Source organism: Prionailurus bengalensis, chromosome B4 (genome assembly GCF_016509475.1).
Source record: "Prionailurus bengalensis isolate Pbe53 chromosome B4, Fcat_Pben_1.1_paternal_pri, whole genome shotgun sequence".
Lineage (NCBI taxonomy): Eukaryota > Metazoa > Chordata > Mammalia > Carnivora > Felidae > Prionailurus > Prionailurus bengalensis.
Window position 1 is genome coordinate 10,443,131 of NC_057358.1, and position 19,484 is coordinate 10,462,614.

The window sequence follows — 19,484 nt, forward strand, 5'->3', positions numbered from 1 at the left end:
AGAGGAGTGCCTGGTACAAAGTGGGTTCTCAAGGGACACCTGGGTGGCTCAGTCGGTTAAGTGGCTGACTCTTGATTTCAGCTCAGGTCATGGTCTTGGTGTTCGTGAGTTTGAGCCCCATGTCAGGCTCTGTACTGACAGTGCAGAGCCTGCTTGGGATTCTCTCTCTCTCTCTCTCTCTCTCTCTCTCTCTCTCTCTGCCCCGCCCTGCCTCTCTCTCTCAAAATACATAAATAAACTTAAAAGAATTAAAATAAAAAACAAAAAACCCAAGTAGTTTCTCAATAAACATCTGTTGAATGCATGCATGAATGAAAATCACCCCTCCCCCCCAAAAACAACGTGGAGACTTTTGTTCTAATCCTGCTTCGTCCAGTAGTCCCTCCCATTCTACTGAAAGAACAAGATGTTGCCCCTTGTGTTTGAGGAAGGTGAGCCTGAGACAGGACACCTGCTGTGTCTTCCTCCCAAGGATGCCCCAGAGAGAGGAGGAAATACCTGCAGGTCACAGCTGGAGCTGTCTTTTCCTCCAGGGCTGGCACTGAGCCCATGCTGCCTCTTCTGGCCAGTCAAGGCTGGGTACGTTTTATGCAATTGTGTCATTTTATCTTCACACAGAACCCTTGCAAGTGCCACTGTTTAATTCCCATTTTAGAGAGAGTAAAACAGAGGCTCCAGAACTTTAAGCAACGGCCTCAAGGTCACATGGCTAAGGAGTAGCAGAGTGGAATGGGACCCAGCCCACTAGACCCCAGAGCCCTAGACTGTCTCACTTCTGCCCACTTGTGAAATGTTTGCCTCCAATGGGGGGTATGTGACCAAGGGCCCAGCCTTCTTGCTGAAAATAAAGGAACAGACTCAGTGACATTCCAGGGGGACTTCAATTTCCTCACGGGGTGTCACAAATGATTTTTAACAGCGACAACTGCTGCAGAACCGAAGTTCATTTCAGCCTGGAATAACGTACCATAAGGTGCTAACAAAACTGAGGACAGAAGAAGTTGGTCTGTGCAGAGACAGCTGGTTTAATCTATCAGTCCTCGTTGCCCGGCTAGACATCCCACCTGGGTTTTACATTCTCGAAAATTTTGCTGAGGAGGCAACACCTTATTTGCCAGAAGAGAAAGTGGGGTGGGGAAGGGAAAAAGGAAAGTGGTGTCTCCATTTTCATAGTAACTGGGCTGGCACGGGGCCAGGCTCAAAACTGGGAACACCTGATTCCAAGCTCCTGCCCTCATAATCGGGCTACTTCCCTAGGCGCTGGTTTTAATTCAGTTCAAGGGTAGATCATAAATTAATTTGACGCTGGAATTATAGTAGACACTCAATAAATTATAAAAAACACAGCAATCTGGAGCTGGCAGGGACCCTGGAGGCCATGGGGCTGGCGGTTCTCAGCCATGTGCACGTGTGATTCACTCACGGGCCCGGCAGATCGGTCTGGGGGTGGGCCTGGGCATAGAAATATTCGAAAAGCTTCTGATTTCATACATGAGGATCTGATGCTGGAGATTTTAAGGGTTTTCCTCCATTAGCACAGAGCATGCAGGGATGACCGAGAGACCCAGGCAGGCCTCCCAGGCCAGTGACCTCTGTGCCAAACTCTGTCCAGGCCAGGCAATCTGCTAGTGGAGGAATAGTCGTTGTAGGGGGCTGGTAAAATTGAGCAGATTTGGAATTTCCCTCCAAAGAGCCTTCAAGTTCCCTTAGCCCCATAGTATCCATGTGAGGGAGGGTAGAGACCGACATCATTGCCCCATTTTACTGATCTGGGAGACCGAGGAGCTGAAATTCTAAGTTCTAAGAGGCAGCACAGTCCTACGGTTAATAAGAATGCTGGTTGTGGACACAGACAGACCTGGCTTCCAGGCTGCTTGTGCACTCCACAGCTATGTGATCTTGGGGAAATCACTGAACCCCTCTGAACTTTGGATTTGTCCTGTGTTAAGCAGGTTATACTGAGTTCTGTGAGCGTGAAGCGGCCTGGCCCACGTGGGCACTCGCTTAATAAGCATTTGCACCGTTTGGACCGAGGGCTCCCCCATCACTGTGTCAGTTCCCGAAGAGCCAGGAGTGGGGGCGTAGACCATTTACGAAGGAGAAAGCTGAGACCAGAAGTCACAGGACCAGCCTCAGGTGGCACAGGAGGCCGGGTGGCGGGTCTGGGACTAGAGCGCAGTCCTAGATACTCCCACCTGGCCAGGAGCTTTCCGCAAACGCTTCGGCGACTTGGGCGTGGAAATGCTCTCCCGGGGCCCTGTTCACGAGAATGTGCTACTTTCAATGAGACTGGATGATCAGCACTTTGTGGCAACTCCTCTGGGGTGAGCACAGGGAAGAAGGAATCCACCAGCCCAGCAGCCTCCACAATAAACTCAGACCCCTGGAAGAAACGTAATTAAAGTCATGAATCCCGGGAACGGTGGCTGCATCACACGTTCACAGGGTCAGGAGGGCAGGACAGAGAAGAGCTGATTTGCAGGTGAGTTCAAACTGCTTACTTTGGGATTTACAGTCTGGTAAGGGGCCATCCATCACGTTTATGGGAGGACAATCACCTGAGATCACGAGGAGCAGGAGTCTGGGCCACCGTGGAGGCCAGCCCATCCAGCCCCAGCCGGGCCTTGGGATGATGATGGGACCACCTCTGCAAACAGTGAGAACGAATGGGGCACAGGTCACCAAGGAAATGGAAAAAAATAACAAAAAAAACCCAACCAAAAACAACCCCAAAAAACCAACAACCCATCACCCATTCTCCATGCGTCTCTCTTCCAATAATACCTGTTCACGCTGAATTCACTTCCCCTTACAAGCCACCGTCAGAGACAGTGGAGAATAATCGGCCAGGGGAGAATAATCAACCAAGGAGAACTTAGGAGAGTAACCCCAGGCTCCCAGCATGGCAGCAGGAGACACAGCCAGTAGCTGGCTGGGTGATGTGGAGTATGCCCCTGGCCCTCTCTGGACCTCACTATCTCCTTCATAAAGTGGCCAGGTTAGACCAAGCTCTGACACTCTATGACTCTGAGATCTCTGGTAGGAAAGCCAGGGGCTCCAGATCAAGGCTGCCTGCTGGGCTGGGCTGAGCCCTCCACTCTGGCACAAGAAGGGACACGGCACCCTGGGTCCCCACCCGGCCCACAAAGGGTTTGAAGATGAGAACATCATGTACCCCTAGGAAATTTTTTTTTTTTTTTTTTAGAAACGGGGCTTAGCTTGACCTGGAAGAATGGGGAATCACAGAGGACTTTTGGATCCCGGTGGGGGGCATTTGGATCCTACTCTACAGGGAAGTGGAGACTCTTCAGGAATTTCTGAGAGCACTGAAAAGATCCAGTCTGTGTTTAAGGAAGATTATAGCAGGGAGGCCAAGGGAGAAAGGGTCTGGGCTCCGTGCTTTCCAGGGCAAGGCGTGGGGCCTGGGAGCCTCTTGGAGCCCCTCCGTTCAGCCCTGTGTGTTTCTATTCCATTTGAAAACTGGAGCCTCCCCAAAGGCTTATGATTATTATGATTATTATTTAGTCTTTTGCAAAGACTTAGGAGGCATGAAAAGCAAGGAAGCAAAAGAGCAAAAATCTGTGCATCCAGCCAGAGGGAGTTCTATTTGCCATCCTGAAATCTCTGCTTCTCATTAATTAGAGGAGCCAAGAAATCACCCTTCGAAAACTGGCTTTTCCACCAGTAATGCCAGCTGTTCAACCTTTTGTGGGAACGTGTGGCTGGCCCCTTCTGGAGCCCAAGCCCTGATGGCACCGTGCCCCAGCCACAAGACTGCAATATCCACTTGGTGCCACTCTGGCCTGTTAATTGCTGCGTGAAGAGTGTTCCTCGCTGGACCTTTCTATCTGTGTTCTTCAGAAGCAGGTCCCTCCCTGGCGCTCCCCCCCCCCGGGGGGGCCAGGCGAGGTGAGCCACCCTCCCTAATGCCAAGCCCTAGCAGCAGCATCTGGTGTCTTGCTCCTCGGCCGTCTCCACTCCTGGCCATGCAGAGCAGAGGGATAGCTTGGGAAGCCGCGGGGGCAGGCGACAGAAGAACATGGTGGCCTCCTCTCTGGCTCAGCTGCCCTGGGGTGGTCTGAAAGAGGAGAGCAGGACAGTGTGTCCACCCAGGGTAGCAGGTGACTGTCGGGACTCTGGGCCTGCCAGACAATATCTGGATCTCAGCCCCACATGGACAGGAAAGAGGAGCCCTAGGAATGAGGTTTCCCACAATGGAAGACTGTGATGTCCTGATTTATTGATAAATATAAATTTGGTCTTTGTCCCTGTTCCTGGCACAGAGCTCCTAAAACCCTTGGAAATTCCTAGGGGGTGAAAGCAATAAAGGTGTCATCGTCATGTTAATGAGGCGACTTTTGGAAAGCACCAAGTTCACCTAAGGTTGGAGGCTGGTCACCAAGGGAGCCAACCGTGTGATTGGATGGTTGGAACTTTCAGTCCCTCCACTGACCTCTGGGTCAGGGAGAGGAGCTGGAGATTGAGTCAGTTGCCAAAGGCCAGTGACCTAATCAATCATGCCTATGTAATGAAGCCTTCATAAAAACGCAAAAGGACATGTTCGGGGAGTTTTGGGTTGGTGAACGCATAGAAGAAGCACAGAGCCCTTTCTCCATTCTCTGTCCTGTGCCTCTCTCCCATCTGGCTGTTCCCTTAATATCCTTCATCATAAACCGGGAATCTGGTCAGTAGAATGTTTCTCTGAGTTCTGCGAGCCCCTCCAGCAAGTTCATTGAACCCAAAGCAGGGGTTGTTAGAACCTCTGACCTATATAGCCAGTCAGAAAAGCTGAGTAACAACCTGGACTTGCATGGAGGGAGGGGCGGTCTTGAAGGAGCCAGCCCTCAACCTGTGGGACCTGAGGCTCTCTCTGCAAGCAGACCACGTCAGAACTGAGATAACTGGTGATGTGGGGAGAGAACCACACATACATCAACATTAGTTTCAGCATCATAGACAGGAAACAGGGTTGTTTCACCTGAAGAAGAGAAAACAAAGGGACAGACTGCAGGCTTCCTATGAGAAGTGTGGTCACTGCAGGAGGGATCAGAGTGACTCTGTACAATCCTGCGAGGCAGAACCAGCTGCAAGCACCAAAAAGACAAATTTCAGTTCGGTAAAGAAGAGACATTTTCATCGAAGGTGTGTGGGCTGCCTCAGGAGATGGCATTTCCCCAATGAGGGTGCTGGAGAAGCTGGGTACCAATGCCGGGGGCTTTGGAAGGATGGGCTCTGCCTCATTAGAAGTCATCGGTGCTAACCCAGCCCAGAAATTGTGCCTGTGCACAAGGTGGAGGGGACAGAAAGAGCACTTGGCTATAGAGTGGAGTGGGACAGCTTCCACTCCCAGTTCTGCCACCAGTCTGTTGACAATGGGATTTGTCAGGTCACTTCTCTGAACCTCAGGCTTCTTGTCTACAAGATGGCAGGTCTCAGAGAAGATCAGCTCTGAGTAATTTCCAATTTTAAGTGTGCCCCACCCCAACCCTCACCCTGTCCTATGACCAGAGAGGGGCTGGGCCTGGGCCCTTCAGAAGTGCCAAAGTAATGGAAGAAGGTTTCACAAAGGTAACCCAAAGTCAGGGGGCAGAGCTGGGGGTGCATTGTGCAGACTTTCTATAGCATAATAAGCTCATTTACACCAGCAGAGTGGCTCTGAATCTCAAATGTGAAAATGATAGGACTTGGGGCAGAAATCACCCCTTGCAATTTGAGATTAATCTGATTGGCTTTAGGAACTTCAAGTAAATACAAGGAAAAGACAGCTGTCACTGGGAGCAGAAGATCACCACCGCTACCCCCTTTCATTCCACCAAGGAGTAGAATGGTTGCTGTAAGTGGCTCATGGCTGTATCCAAAGTCAGTGAAAGCTCACAAGACAGTGGAAAAAACTTGAAATTCCTCAAATTCTGATGGAGGCTGAGCGGGAGGGGGGGGGAGGGGGGGAGGAGGAGAATAAGGGGTCTTGGAGAAAGAGGAAGGAGTTAAAGGGGCAGAAAAACTGTGGAGAGTAAAGAAGTAGCCAGTAAAGCAGAAAGGGTGGCCCAGGGGACCTCTATGAGGGGTCATCCCAAAGGTCTGGGCCAAGATGGCCACATTCTTTGATGGTATAAGGCACAGGAATTCTAGACCAGGGTGGAGGATTCGGGGTGAGGGTGGGTATCTAACACCTGATTTTTCCTCTATTCCCACCTCTGAAGTTTAGATCTCTCACCAAAGACCTTAAGATCTATCTGAACATCCTTGGTATCCCCCTGCTCACGTGTGTTTGCTTTAGAGGGATGGTGGCCGAGTTGGTCACAGCTGAGGGTGTGGAGTAGGTCCCAGCTCCAGTCAACCCAAGTAAGAGAATCATCTTGAGCGTGGGCCATGAGCCATTGTTAATGGCTGAAAAAAATAACAAGTCCTTTGGGTCCTCTCCTAGCCACACTTTGCTTCATATCCTGGGAGCTAAGGAGCTTCAGTGCCATGAGAAGTGTGGGAGAGGCCTCCATCTTGGCTCTCCAAACTTTGATTCAAGGTCCCACTGTGTTGGAATCACGCTGAGGGTCCCACAGAGCTAGAGTGTGAGCCTCTTCTTCTGACCCCACATTTTCAAGCCAAGATATCTTCCAGAAGGGGAGGCAGGTCTGTCGGAGAAAAGAGTCCTGGGAAAAGCCAAGTTAAATTTCTTACCTGCTGGCAGAAAGGGGGTGAAGGGCCCAGAGTCAGAGATGAGACTGGAGAGGCTCCCGGACAAGGCAGTGAAAAGGAGGCAGAGAGTGTCAGCAGGGCCCAGCCAGGAGTTCACTGGAGATGGTCACAGTGTTAACAACAGGCCTCGGGCTTCATGAACTGCCTGAGGGTCCTCCAGAGTCTTCAAGATCATTCTGGGCAGAGGAGGAGAGAGAGAGCAGGCCACAGGTATTTTAAAGAAAGAGAAATGCTACAAGCTCAGGTCTTAGAGACTAAAAGAGAAATAGCACAGAGAGAGAGAGGACAGTAGCTGCCCCAAACAGAGCGGGGGTGGGGGAGCTCCAAACTCCACTCTTAGGACAGGGAGCCAGGCCCGACTCAGGGCACCACCTTCCCATTCTGGTTTCCTACGATATGGATAGCAGGGTATTAAGGGGGTATATGCAGGGTGCATACAGCCTGAGAAATATGCTTGGTGTTGGGGAAGATGTGAGTCAGTCAGAAGATAATTTAGGGTCACAGGTTGGACAGGTTGGACCAGGCCTCAGTGATGCTCAGTGCTTCCCCCATGGCTCCTGTGCCCAGCTCCCCGGCTGGTGGCACCAGAGGGGAGACAGGTGCAAATCAGAGAGGGGGAGACATGCCTCGCAATGCCAGATGTCAGATCCCATGCTGACACCCCTCTCCGGTCATCCCCAAGCAGTGTCTTGCCCTGGGGTCCACTGCGGGACTCCAGAGAGTCCGGCCCCTAATGCAGGTTCAGGATAGACGCCCGGCGAAGCACACTGTGCTGAGCCACGAATTCCAGAGGTGGCACAAGGGTAAGAGAAGTTGTGCCGCACCCCGGCCTGGCAAAGTGGCCCAGGTCATTAGGACAAATGCTCATCCCTCCCAGGTGTTAGCCATTACTCATAGTTGCATCTCTATCCAGCGACACTGTGGCTTCTGACCTTGGCTATTCATGCCCACAGTTTCCAGCTCAACCCAGCCAGTGGGGAAGGCCTCAGGCAGCAGGGCCAGGCAGTGTAGACTCCTGCCGCTCCCAAAGATTTGCCCTCCATGGACGGAATGTGGGCTTGGAGAACAGGCCCTAGTCGAGGACCGTTGAAGGATCCTAAAGTACTCAAGAGACCGATAATTTTAGGAACCACATTAAGAACACCCAATTAATGGCATTGTATGGGAATAACCAGTCTGGCTAAAGTGCGGAAGTGTGGTAGGAGGTACCGGACTGCCACGGGCCTCGCACACCAGGTCAAGATGTGTGAGCTTTTCCTCATCAGCAATGGGAAGACTTCAAAACCAGGCAGGAGCTGGTGGATTTGTTAGACAACCAACATGTGCTGGTAGCCACCCCTACTCCTCCACATGGCCTCCCCTCCATTCTTCCAAGTTGTCCCCAGCCAGCTTTCCAGACCAGTGCTTGGCAAAGAGAGGGTGTTAAAAAAGAATTTTCTGGGGCACGTGGGTGGCTCAGTCAGTTGAGAATCTGGTTCCAGCTCAGGTCATGATGTCACAGTTCATGAGTTCGAGCCCCATGTCAGGCTCATTGCTCTCAGCTCAGAGCCCACTTCGGATCCTCTACCGCTCTCTCTCTCTGCCCCTCCCCTGCTCACACACTCTCTCGCTCTCAAAAATAAACATTAAAAAAAAAAAAAAAAGAATTTCCTGAACGCATTAACGGACAGCATGATATTTATGGGAATCCAAAGGGGTAGAGTCTAATGAGTGTTAAATGTGACACAGCATTTACAACCACCAAATAAAAAGTCATTGATGAAAAAATTTTTTTCAATTATTTCTCTCAGGCAGAGAAATCTCCTTGAAACCAGTGTTTTGAGAAGTTACTTATGGAGAGTGACATAATCATCAGAGACGATCATGTAACCCCCTTTTATAGAAATTGGGTCTGGTTAACCTTGGAAACCTGGAGCGAGGGTTTTGGGGCAGGTTCGGGAGTAGAGGCTGGGGCAAACCCACTGTGCGCTGGCAGCCACCCAGGTCAGGTGCCTCCTGGGGACAGGGAGATAAAAAAGCACTCAGAGAAAAGGTTTAGAGCCACAAAACATCTCAAAGGTCTTTAGATAGTGTGCTGTGATGTAAACCGCCATCTCCCCTACGAGGGTGCCTGCAAATCCTACTATGGAAACAACTGCTGTCATATGAAGGAATGAATAAACACTTTGAGTTCTGCTCCCAAGTTGGTGCAAGACAGAAATAGAGGCTGTTCCCACAAATGCTGGGGCCAGAGGACAAGGGACAGCTGATATCTAGCACCAGTAGGTGGGCCATGGAGTCACCCATTCGAGACGTAGCCTAAGGGACCCTGAAGACATTCCTTGGGAGGAGACAGGGTGATGGATGTGAGGTGATGGCAGACACGGATATCCTTCCGGCAGGGCTGGCACAAACCAAAGGCATACTGACCCATAAACCACCAATGTCAGCACCTGCTTGTATCCCCATTCTATCCATGTGGGGGTCTGCTTTTTCTTAACGTTTTAATTTTATTTTTGTTTCATTTTCTTTAAGTTTATTTATTTATTTTGAGAAAGAAAGAGACAGCATAAGTGGGGAAGGGGCAGAGAAGGGCAGAAAGAGAGAATCCCAAGCAGGCTCTGCGCTGATGGCACAGAGGCCAATGCGGGGCTCAGACTCACGAAGTAGTGAGATCATGACCTGAGCCAAAACCAAGAGCCTGACGCTTAACCGACTGAGTCACCAGGGGCCACTATGCTGGGGGGGGGGGGTCTTTGATTCCCACAAGCCAGCAGGGACACCGGGAGGGCAGGAAACCAATGGGACAACGACTCAAAAGGAAGTTTTGTCGTGGAAAAATAAATAATAGTAGGCTTTCACACCACTCAGTGCTCTGGAAATCCTGTTTGCCCTGTATTTTATTTTATTTTATTTTATTTTATTTTATTTTATTTTATTTTATTTTATTTATTTTATTTTATTTTATTTTATTTTATTTTATTTTATTTTATTTATTTTCTCCCTGTATTTTAAATGTACGTTCACTAAAAAAGAAAAACTAAGCTAGATAAAGGGAATCGAGATCCCCCCAGGGGAAGAAGGCTTCCCCTGCTTGCACCCAGCCACCACTCCATTCCGCGACTCTGAGGTCCGTGTGCTCGCCACTCAGATGGAAGGCGGTGATTAAAGCCAGCCTGACCAACACTGCTGCTCAAATTAAACTCCTTAAAAAAGCACAACATTTTCAATAAAAGAGGCCGAGCCCAGCATGCCTTAGTCATTACTGTAGTACTTTTCTTCCAGAAAGATTAACAAATATGAAATAGAGGGCTGAGAAATTTTGATCAAGCAAAGTGTTTTAAAGGGTTTTATTTCCTCCCTCTTTCATTAAAATCGCACCGCTGCGATTCTATTCTATATATAACATAGATATACACATGCATGCTGTGTCGCTTCTACCCGATGAGGACAATAGGACCCTCCCTGGGAACTAATATCTTCTTTAGGATCTGCTGGGGAAAAGCAACACATATAAAAATATAAATGAAAATGGCCCCAGCTATAACTATATAAAAATGAGTGCTTATTTCCATTGCTAGGATAGCAGCTTTGAACTTGGGAACACAAGAGAAATATACTTATTAGCTCAAAGAAAGCAGATCTGGATTTGGGGATGTGAGTTAGGGGAGGCCAGCAAAAGGAGTGTGGAAGCCCCCTCCAAACGGCTGAGGCCCAGAAGAACTGACCACAGTGCCTTAGTTCCTCCCCAATACTTCCCTTCTCTTAGGCTCAGTGAGGAGAGGGAAGGGGAGAGGAGGGGGAAGGGGGAAGGGGAAGAGAAAACAAAGAGGTAGGGAAGAGAAGGGGAGGGAAGAGAAGAGAAGCGAAGGGGAGGGGAGGGGAGGGGAGGGGAGGGAAGGGAAAACAAAGAGGCAGGGAAGAGAAAGGGAGGGAAGGGAAGGGAAGGGGAAGGGGAAGGGGAAGGGAAGGGAAGGGAAGGGAAGGAAAGGGAAGGGAAGGGAATGGGGAAGGGGATGGGGATGGGGATGGGGATGGGGAAGGGGAAGGGGAAGGGGAAGGGGAAGGGGAAGGGGAAGGGGAGGGAAGAGAGAGGCCAGCAGGGGAGAGAGAAAAAAGCAAAGAGCAGGAAGAAAAGCAAAAGGTCGCAGGTGCCTTTGGTCACAAGGAGAGAAACCAGTTAACACTAGCCTAAGAGACAAAAAGTGACAGACTATAGGGACAGAGTGAGATTCATGGAAATAAATGTGCTTGGGCAGGCCTAAGGGAAGTTCTGAAACAAAGACCTCAAACATCTCCAGAAACGTAGGCCTCCCTGTTTCTTCCTGCTCCCATCCCCTCCTCCTGCACCCTCTTCTCCTGCTCTTTTCCTCTCTCTGTAGCTCAGTGCCCTCACCTCTCAGCCCACGCAGCTGGACATGACCTGTGGTAGGCAGATATCCCACACACCAGGGATGTCTGTGTGCAGAAGCCAGCTGGCCATCTCTGAATCCCGGGGCTGAGAATCTGGCCAGGCCCCTGGGGCCCATCTCAGTCCAGTGCCAGCAGAAAGGGGTTATGTGATGCACATGTGGGCCAGAGCCCAAGCCCAGAAGGGAGGGATTTCAGGGAGGGGTGGGCTCCTGGGCTAGAGGGATCACCCTAAAGGTGAGGAGAGGGGGTGCTGTGGAAAATGAGAAAGGAAGACCAGAGATTGGTGCCTCTCCCAACCCGAGTTTGAAAGGACAAAATACCACAAGGGGAAATTTGTTCTACACAGACGTGTGCTGAGGTGTGTGCCACGAAACCTTCTGGAATCCCTCCCTCCTCATCTATCTCACTCAATAGCTACTGAACAGGAACAGCCTGTTGGACGCCCTCTTTGTTCCAGGGAGACCCTAACGAAGAATGAGTCACCGGTGAAGTGTTTTCCTGGCAAAAACCTGCCTTTCGTGCAGTCTCCTCCCCACACCCACCCCAGGCTCCCAAGCCCACCCTGCGGCCCTCTGGCTGCTCTCCCGAAGTCCACCTCCCTTCTGTCAACACCCTCCTCCTAACTGTTCTTTTCCAGCTAGGTTCCTCACCCAAGAGGTGAGTAGGATCTGATTATCAACTCCACACCACCATTCTCTCCTATAATATCTTAAAATTTTGTTTTTATTTAGCTTACTCCAAAACAAAGCATGCAAAAGATACGGACATAGAAGACCAAGGAATCAGGGCTCTGCGCTGCTGTCCTCACACCTGCTCACATCAGCTTGCATGAAGCAGCTGGTTTTCCACTCGGAGGATCACCCCTTCAATACTTTATTTATTTATTTTTTTTTTAATTTTTTTTTCAACGTTTATTTATTTTTGGGACAGAGAGAGACAGAGCATGAACGGGGGAGGGGCAGAGAGAGAGGGAGGCACAGAATTGGAAACAGGCTCCAGCCTCTGAGCCATCAGCCCAGAGCCTGACGCGGGGCTCGAACTCACGGACCGCGAGATCGTGACCTGGCTGAAGTTGGACGCTTAACCGACTGCGCCACCCAGGCGCCCCCCTTCAATACTTTAAAACCAGTTCTCTTGTTTATTCAGCCAGTCATTTCACCCACACTAACTGGTACGTCTTCTAGATACCAGATGGTGCGCTAGACGCTGAATACAGCCATGAGCAGGACAAACACAAGTTTCTTTCAAAAAAATTTAAAAAAAGTTTTAATGTTTATTTATTTTTGAGAGAGAAAGAGCATGAGTGGGGGAGGGGCAGAGAGAGAGAGAGAGAGAGAGAGACAGAGACAGAGAGAGAGAGAGAGAGAGAGAGGAGACAGAGGATCTGAAGCGGGTTCTGTGCTGACAGCAGAGAACATGATGTGGGGCTTCCAGCCCACGAGCTTCGAGATCATGACCTGAGCCAAAGTCATACACTCAACTGACTGAGCCCCCCAGGCGCCCCAGGACAAACACAAGTTTCTACTGTCAGAGAACCCTGAGGACTTGCAAGGACACCAGAAGTTGGCAGGGCAGCTCTCTTCCAAGGCCTCTCCCCTTGGCTTGTAGATTACTGCCTTCTCCCCGTGTCCTCACACGGTCTTCCCTCATCTGTGTCTGTGTCCTCATCGCCTCTTCTTATGAGGACACCAGTCATAATGGGTTAGGGCCCACCCAACGACCTCATTTTAGCCTAAGTACCTCTTTAAAGGCCCTGTCTCCAAATACAGTCACATTCTGGAAGTTAGGGCCCATGGTTTAGCCCCTAAGAGCCTATTACTTGCTGGCCAGGTACCCAATTCTGGAAAGAGTGTTCCAGAAAGAACGCAGCTGGAGAAGAGCAAGTGTGATCACGAAGGATCCAGTATGTCAGGTTAAGTGTTTTCTTTAGACCTTACCTGAAAGGGAAAGCTGAGATCACGGAAGAGTTTCAGGCAGAAGGACGTGACAAACGGCGTGCTAGAAAGATCCTTCCCGTCTGTGGTGGAAAATGAATTAAAGGAACAAGGGTGGATGCTGCCGGCAGTCCAGGCGGCAGATGGAGGTGACTCTAGGTTTGGGTCGCTGCGAGGACGTGAATGCCAGCTGAAAGGACAAGATACAGATGAAGAGGCAGAACAGAGCCCCGGGAAGCACTGATCTTGCAGGACTGCAGAAAGAGGTCAGCAAGGGCCAACCAGGAAGTCGAGAGCAATCTGGGGGGGGTGGGGGACGGTGGGGACCAGAGTGGGTGGTCAGCAAGGGAGGATGGCCAAACAGGTAGGGGCAGAGGGCAGCTGTGGGGATTATTAACTGTCTTGGGGCCACGGTGCCCTGGGTCAGAGCAGTTGCAAGGGAGGGTAGGACCGGAGGCATGATTCCACAGGAAGAGGACGTATATCGTATATTAATCTCATCGGAGACGTGTTACATTCATAAGCCGTCCCATCCCTGGGCCTCAAAACTGATGCCATTCCAGGCCGACTTAATCAAACAACCCTAATGGGCACACGACCTGGACTATATTACAGCCAATGTTCAGAGATTTGAGACTCTAATCGCAGCTTCAAACCTATTGTACTGGAACTGGTTCCGTTCACATATTTCGAAAAACGATCACCATCTCTACTATAAAGTCATTAAGAGGCTATATAAGCATTAACCTTTTAAGTTAAAGATTGAAAGTTTAAATCTCCCCTTAATGATATGCCACCACTAGATACATCCACTTGATTTATCACTCTGATCAGTAATCATTAACGCTATTTACCATATTTCAACCAAAAATCTTGCAAAATTTATATCCATGAAATCCAGAACCCAAGTCAGCAGTTGCACCGAAACAAACCAACCCTTGAGAAAAGAAAAGAAGGAAAATCTATCTGCCTCTTTCATTACAACAATAATAGGATTACCTATTGTTATTCTAATTATTAGTTATTCTGTTATTCTAATGCTCCTGGCTTGTTCAGGCTGAAGGACAGAGTCACAAATGGGAGGCTAGGGAGCCCAGTGGAATTTTTTTAAATGTTTATTTATTTTTGAGAGAAAGAGAGAGTGCGAGCTGGGGAGAGGCAGAGAGAGAGGGAGACACAATCCGAAGCAGGCTCCGGGCTCCAAGCTGTCAGCACAGAGCCCGACACGGGACTCGAACCCACGAACCATGAGATCATGACCTGAGCCGGAATCGGATGCTTAAATGAGTGAGCCACCCAGGAGCCCCCCCACCAAACGGAAATTTGAGTGAATTTCCGTTCACTCAAAGAACGGAATTCTTTGAGTGGAAAAAGCTTTCAACACACTTAAATGATGTTGGCAAAGAGCCAGTAGAGAAGGAACTTTGGACCCCAAGGAAGCCAGAGGGAACACTGAATTTGGGGAAGAGAAGATCCAACTGCCCCGTTTCAACACAAAAGGAGGAGGAGGAAGGGGACCAAGTGGAAGCTCTAATCAGAGCGACAGACCCCCAGCGAGGTGGTGTATGCAGTAGAGGGATATTTCATGCAGGTCGTGAATGTAAGTGGAATGGATGAATCCATGAGGGATGTACTTGATGGAATGTACATCCACGGCCATGTGGTCTCTAGACCAGCAGACAGGAACCATCCCCTTATAGAAGTGGGCCATTGAGCTGCTCACAAGCAAGCCAAACTTTTTCTCCAGAACATTTTGAACTAACTATAAAAGCTGGAGGAAGCTGACTAGGTCCCTAAAGCTGCAAAATCACAGAGCATGTAGGAACTGTCGCCTGGGCCTGGATAATGTTAAAGGCCACTATCATGAGCAAAAACAACAGGCAGGACTTCCTTGGAGCGGGTCTTCTCTCCTCCCTCCACCCTCCCTCCGCTTTCCTCCCTCTTCCCCTCTCCTCCCTTCCCTCCCGGCCTCGGGCTGCCCTCAACACCACTTGCAGGTCCTGGATCTGACTACAACGGGACACCCCTACCCTGTGGGCCCTGGGGTCCAGAATAAAGCCCACTAGAATAACTAGACCATTGAGTTTCAAATTAAATCTCCCCCATAGGCCCTTCTCCAGTTACTGGGCTCATTAGAGCTCAGATAATGGAACATCTCCTCCCACTAATGGCCCTTGAGAAGTGAAGGAGAGAAACCAGCCCCTCTACAATGTCACTACAGAGAAACGGGAGAGAAAAAGGTCACTGACTATAGCCCCAAAGTTTTTAGTGTTTTGGAAGAACTTTCTCCTGACCATGGGAGATCTGGAGCATGAAGAATGAATTTGCCAGGGCGTGGTGGTTGTAAACAGAATAGACATTCATTTGTGCATCCTTGTGACTAAGCCAGAGTTCTGGAATTTGTCATTCCAGAAGGTTCCATGGCTAATCTCATGGGTAGGGAGGGGACACGTGCGATCGATGGAGCCAGAAGAGGCTTTTAGAAGCTGTGGGGGCTGCTTGTCAGGAAAAGGGAAGACTGCTCGCCACAGCCTGGTTTGTGCTGATGTGTCCCACGTGAACCACAGGGTCTGAGCAAGGACTCCGTCTACAGGGACGGGGAAGGATTTGACAGTGACCGTGTAACTGGGATATGGACGTTCACCAAGATGCTGTGAGCATTCGGCCATGTGTGCCAAACAGACTCCTATGCGTCTGCAGCTGCTAGAAAGTGGTGAATGTTCTGGGTTTGGAGTACTCGCTAACCAGGGCTCCACCATGACCTCTGCCAGGGGCCATGAGAAAACGGAACACCCCCTATTGTCCACCAGTCTGACCCCGAGCCCCAGCCCCCTCCAATCATGTTTCATGGCTTAGAAATCAGTTGATTTTAAGAAAGTGCTATCTGATAAAGCAAAGGAATTAAATTCCAGGCCCAAGAAAGCTATGAGCAGCCCCTAACTGCATGCGAACTGGCAAGATTTCCCTGAAAGGACAGCAGCAGAGAGGTTCTTACCACAAACGAGAAGTGTTATCAAGTGCCTTACACACATAAAGCGGATCGTCTCTAACTGGTCCCTCGAAAGTCACTCACACTAAAACAAATGGAAACAAAGAGACCCACGGTTGTGGGCCTTCCCGACCCACCAGGCTGGGAATCATTTCGTGCAGGTGGTGATGTCAGCAAGGGAATGGGGACCCCCTAGAGCAAGTTCCCCTTTAGTCCCTGAAGGTCTGTGGGTCTGAGGTACAGGCTCCTGTCTGGGGCACAAGCAACGCAATGACCCAGCTCAGTCTCCTCCCTCCTAGTGTCCCATCCATCACAAAACCTGCACAGGGAGGAAAGGGGATGTGTGGGGTGTGGGGGCTGCTAGTGGGACACGGAAGTTTCACAGCCTATGGCCTTGGCCAGCTCTGTCGCACGCTGGGGGACACAGAGCATCACCACGGAAACCAGAGGAAACACAAGTAGGGCTCAGGAGGCCCCCGGGACTCGGAGAGCTCTCCTACTGAGACACCCCAGCAGACCCCTCTACAGCCCACCAGGCAGGGAAAGGGGGGTCACCAAGAGGAAACTCTGCAAAGATTTCCCACTCCTGCACCCTGGCCCCCCAACTCACACTCTCCGTGTCCCCATGGCCTCCTACTCCCTCTTCTCCCAAGTCCCTGGGCCCCGTCACTCATCTTAGAGGAAGTGACCTATTGATAAATCATCTGTAAGACAATATGGAAAGGCTACTATTTGCTGGGCACCATTTTTGGGTCGGGCACTGCTTTCCTTCCCAGATGACTTCACTCTATGCCCAAGAAAGCCCAGTGACGTAGGCACTGCCGTCACCTTGCAGATGACGAGACTGAGGTTCCGAGAAGTCAAGCAGTCCCAACTCGCTGCTGGCACGTTTAAACCCCGCCATCTGGCCTCTGAGCTTTCACGCCTACCTTTTTCATCTCAATTCGCAGGAGCACTTGAGAGCTGACATCAGACACTCAGGAGGAGGGCACTGCTTAGCTGGAAGTCTTAACCATTACTGATGATTCTGCACAGGGCTCCTAGATAGATAGGAAGAGAACCTCTGTGGACCCCCTCACGCCCTCCCTCACCAGGCTATCACGGGCATCCCCTGTCGCTCACTGGGGTGGGTGGGGGTGTGAGGGGACTCCTCCTAATCTCCCACTTCATTCTTTCTTGTGATTCCTTTCCCAGGGCCCCAGGTGCTTTGAAGTACTTGCCATGACCATTTTGGCGGGTGGGTTTCCCGTCTTCTTTGAAACCGTCTTCTTTCTTAGACCATGATATTTGAGGGGGAGGACTGTTAAGAAGCCTTCCAGGAGAATGAATGGCCAGGCCTCCACCCACATGCCTAGCTAGGTCAGCAGGAAGCAGCTGTCCCTGGTTCCAGATGCTGACCCACTCTGCAGGGATCCAGAGACATTCTGGAGAATTGTTCCAGCCAAGCCGGGTTCCTCCTGTTTATTTACTAGAGTGTCTGCCTTTGGATGCTGTCTTCCTTGATTGGGTGTGCCATCACGTAGCCAGACATGAGCACTGACCTCTCCTGGTCTCCAGACCCACAGCCACACGAGGGGTGGCCCAGCCTGAGACAGGGGGCCATGCTGCAGGTGATAGGTACCCTATCTCCCTGCTCACACATCCAGAGGTGCTGGAGGAGACAGAGGGGGGTCTGTTTGTGCTGTGGGAAAAGTCTGGACAGGTCATAAGGAGAGCTTCTGCCCATCAAGAGTGTGTGACCTCAAGCCTCAGTTTCCCACTTGCAGAATGAGGAGGTCGGACCAGGTCGGTGGGTTCAAGCTGTGCTCTGAGGAGCCCCAGGATTCTGCCTCATTGCACCGCTACCCGGACCGGGAGACCCCGCATGAACTGCACCGGGCGTGACACTCAGTGCCCTGAAGGGTGGGGAAGGAGAGCGTGGGGGAGGGGAAGGAATCAAGCAGCCCCACTTTGCTCTCTGCTACACACGAGTTTCAGGAAGGTTCTGTGGCTCTGCAATGTCTGACGTTTATCGGGCTGGATATTCTCTAGGTCCCTCTGACCCAGGGGTCGGGGGTGCTGTGCCTGCGGGAGGCCCCTGATCTGTTCATTCTACCCCCATTCAGCTGCCATAAAGCCAAAAGAGCCTGGGGGAGGGGGCAAATGGCTGGCCTGGAGGGAGGCGACCCGATTTCACCGACTGAAACAGTTCTGTGACTCCCAAGTGCCTCATGTTGAAATCAGGAGACATCACAGAGGTATCTCCTGTTTGGACAGCGCACCCTGCCCCGTATCACACGGCCGGGCTGGGCTGAGCCAGGCTGGACCCGGGTGGGGGGCTGCCCAGCGGGACCCAAACTGTGCGTCTGTCGCTCAGAACTGCAGCCCCCTTTCTCTGCCCCTTTGTGAGCTAAACAGGACAAGTGGACAGGAAGGCACCCAGCACCTCCTCACCCTGTCCACCAACGTCTGTCCCCTAGGGGTCCCAGCCCCCAGCAGGGAGGGACAGGGACCGGAGTTCCTGAAGGAAGGCCCGGGGTTCTGCTCAGCGTCTCCACCTTGTGAGACAGCTCCCAGTGGCACAGCCTTGCAGACGTCACCCTGAAAAGCTGATTTGAGAAAGCAAACTCAATGACAACAGTATCCAATTGAGACCGCAGAGGGAGTTTAACAGGCAGAATGTAATTACTGAGCCTGGAACGGGTCCAAGACGTGGCGTTCCCACAGAGGCTACGGGGACTCAGCACTAGCAGAAGGGGGCACCGCCAACAGCCCATCCCAGACATCTCTGCGGAGCCTGGGATATGGCACCCAGGCCTTCTGCCTCATGCTCCCCTCCAGCTCTATCGCTGGACCTTCTCCCCGGGTTCCCAGGGCAAGGCTGCCTATAATGGCACCTTCTGAACTCCCAGAGCAGAGCGTGGGGCACATGAGGTGCCTGGACCCAGAGCATGACCTGATGGGGAGCACCTTCAGGATCATTCTCATTAGGTCCTCAATGCGCTTGACTTTGAGGAAGGGATTCAGAAGCAGCTGCCCACGGGGCCATGGAAACAGCTGAGGGTCTAGATTCTGGCAGAGCCTCTCCTGGCCAATGTAAAGACTGTCTCTTCTTGGGGCGCCTGGGTGGCTCAGTCGGTTAAGCGTCCAACTTCAGCTCAGGTCACGATCTTGCGGTCCGTGAGTTCGAGCCCCGCGTCAGGCTCTGGGCTGATGGCTCAGAGCCTGGAGCCTGCTTCCGATTCTGTGTCTCCTTCTCTCTCTGCCCCTCCCCCCTTCATGCTCTGTCTCTCTCTGTCTCAAAAATAAATAAACGTTAAAAAAAAATTAAAAAAACAAAAAAAAAGACTGTCTCTTCTTGTCCAGTCCTCCGCCCTCTGCTTAACTATCCTCGCCTGCCAGTGGGGAACGAGGGGGCTGTTCGTCTCACAACCAATAGGCAGGTCCTACATGCCTCCCATGTGGAGCCGCTCTGGATTCCCTGGTGCGTTCTGCCT

General features: G+C 51.1%; 2 long non-coding RNA genes across 2 annotated transcripts; both read right to left on the bottom strand.

Annotated features, from left to right (window-relative positions):
• Positions 1-619: 619 nt before the first annotated feature.
• On the bottom strand, positions 620-5,493 carry LOC122472930. Its single transcript, XR_006294558.1, has 2 exons — positions 2,559-5,493; positions 620-2,383 (listed from the first exon to the last, which is right to left on the bottom strand). It is a non-coding gene; the product is annotated as an uncharacterized LOC122472930 (long non-coding RNA).
• Positions 5,494-5,601: 108 nt separating this feature from the next.
• LOC122472609 lies at positions 5,602-19,097 on the bottom strand. Its single transcript, XR_006294478.1, has 3 exons — positions 16,938-19,097; positions 13,023-13,209; positions 5,602-6,869 (listed from the first exon to the last, which is right to left on the bottom strand). It is a non-coding gene; the product is annotated as an uncharacterized LOC122472609 (long non-coding RNA).
• Between the last annotated feature and the right edge of the window lie 387 nt (positions 19,098-19,484).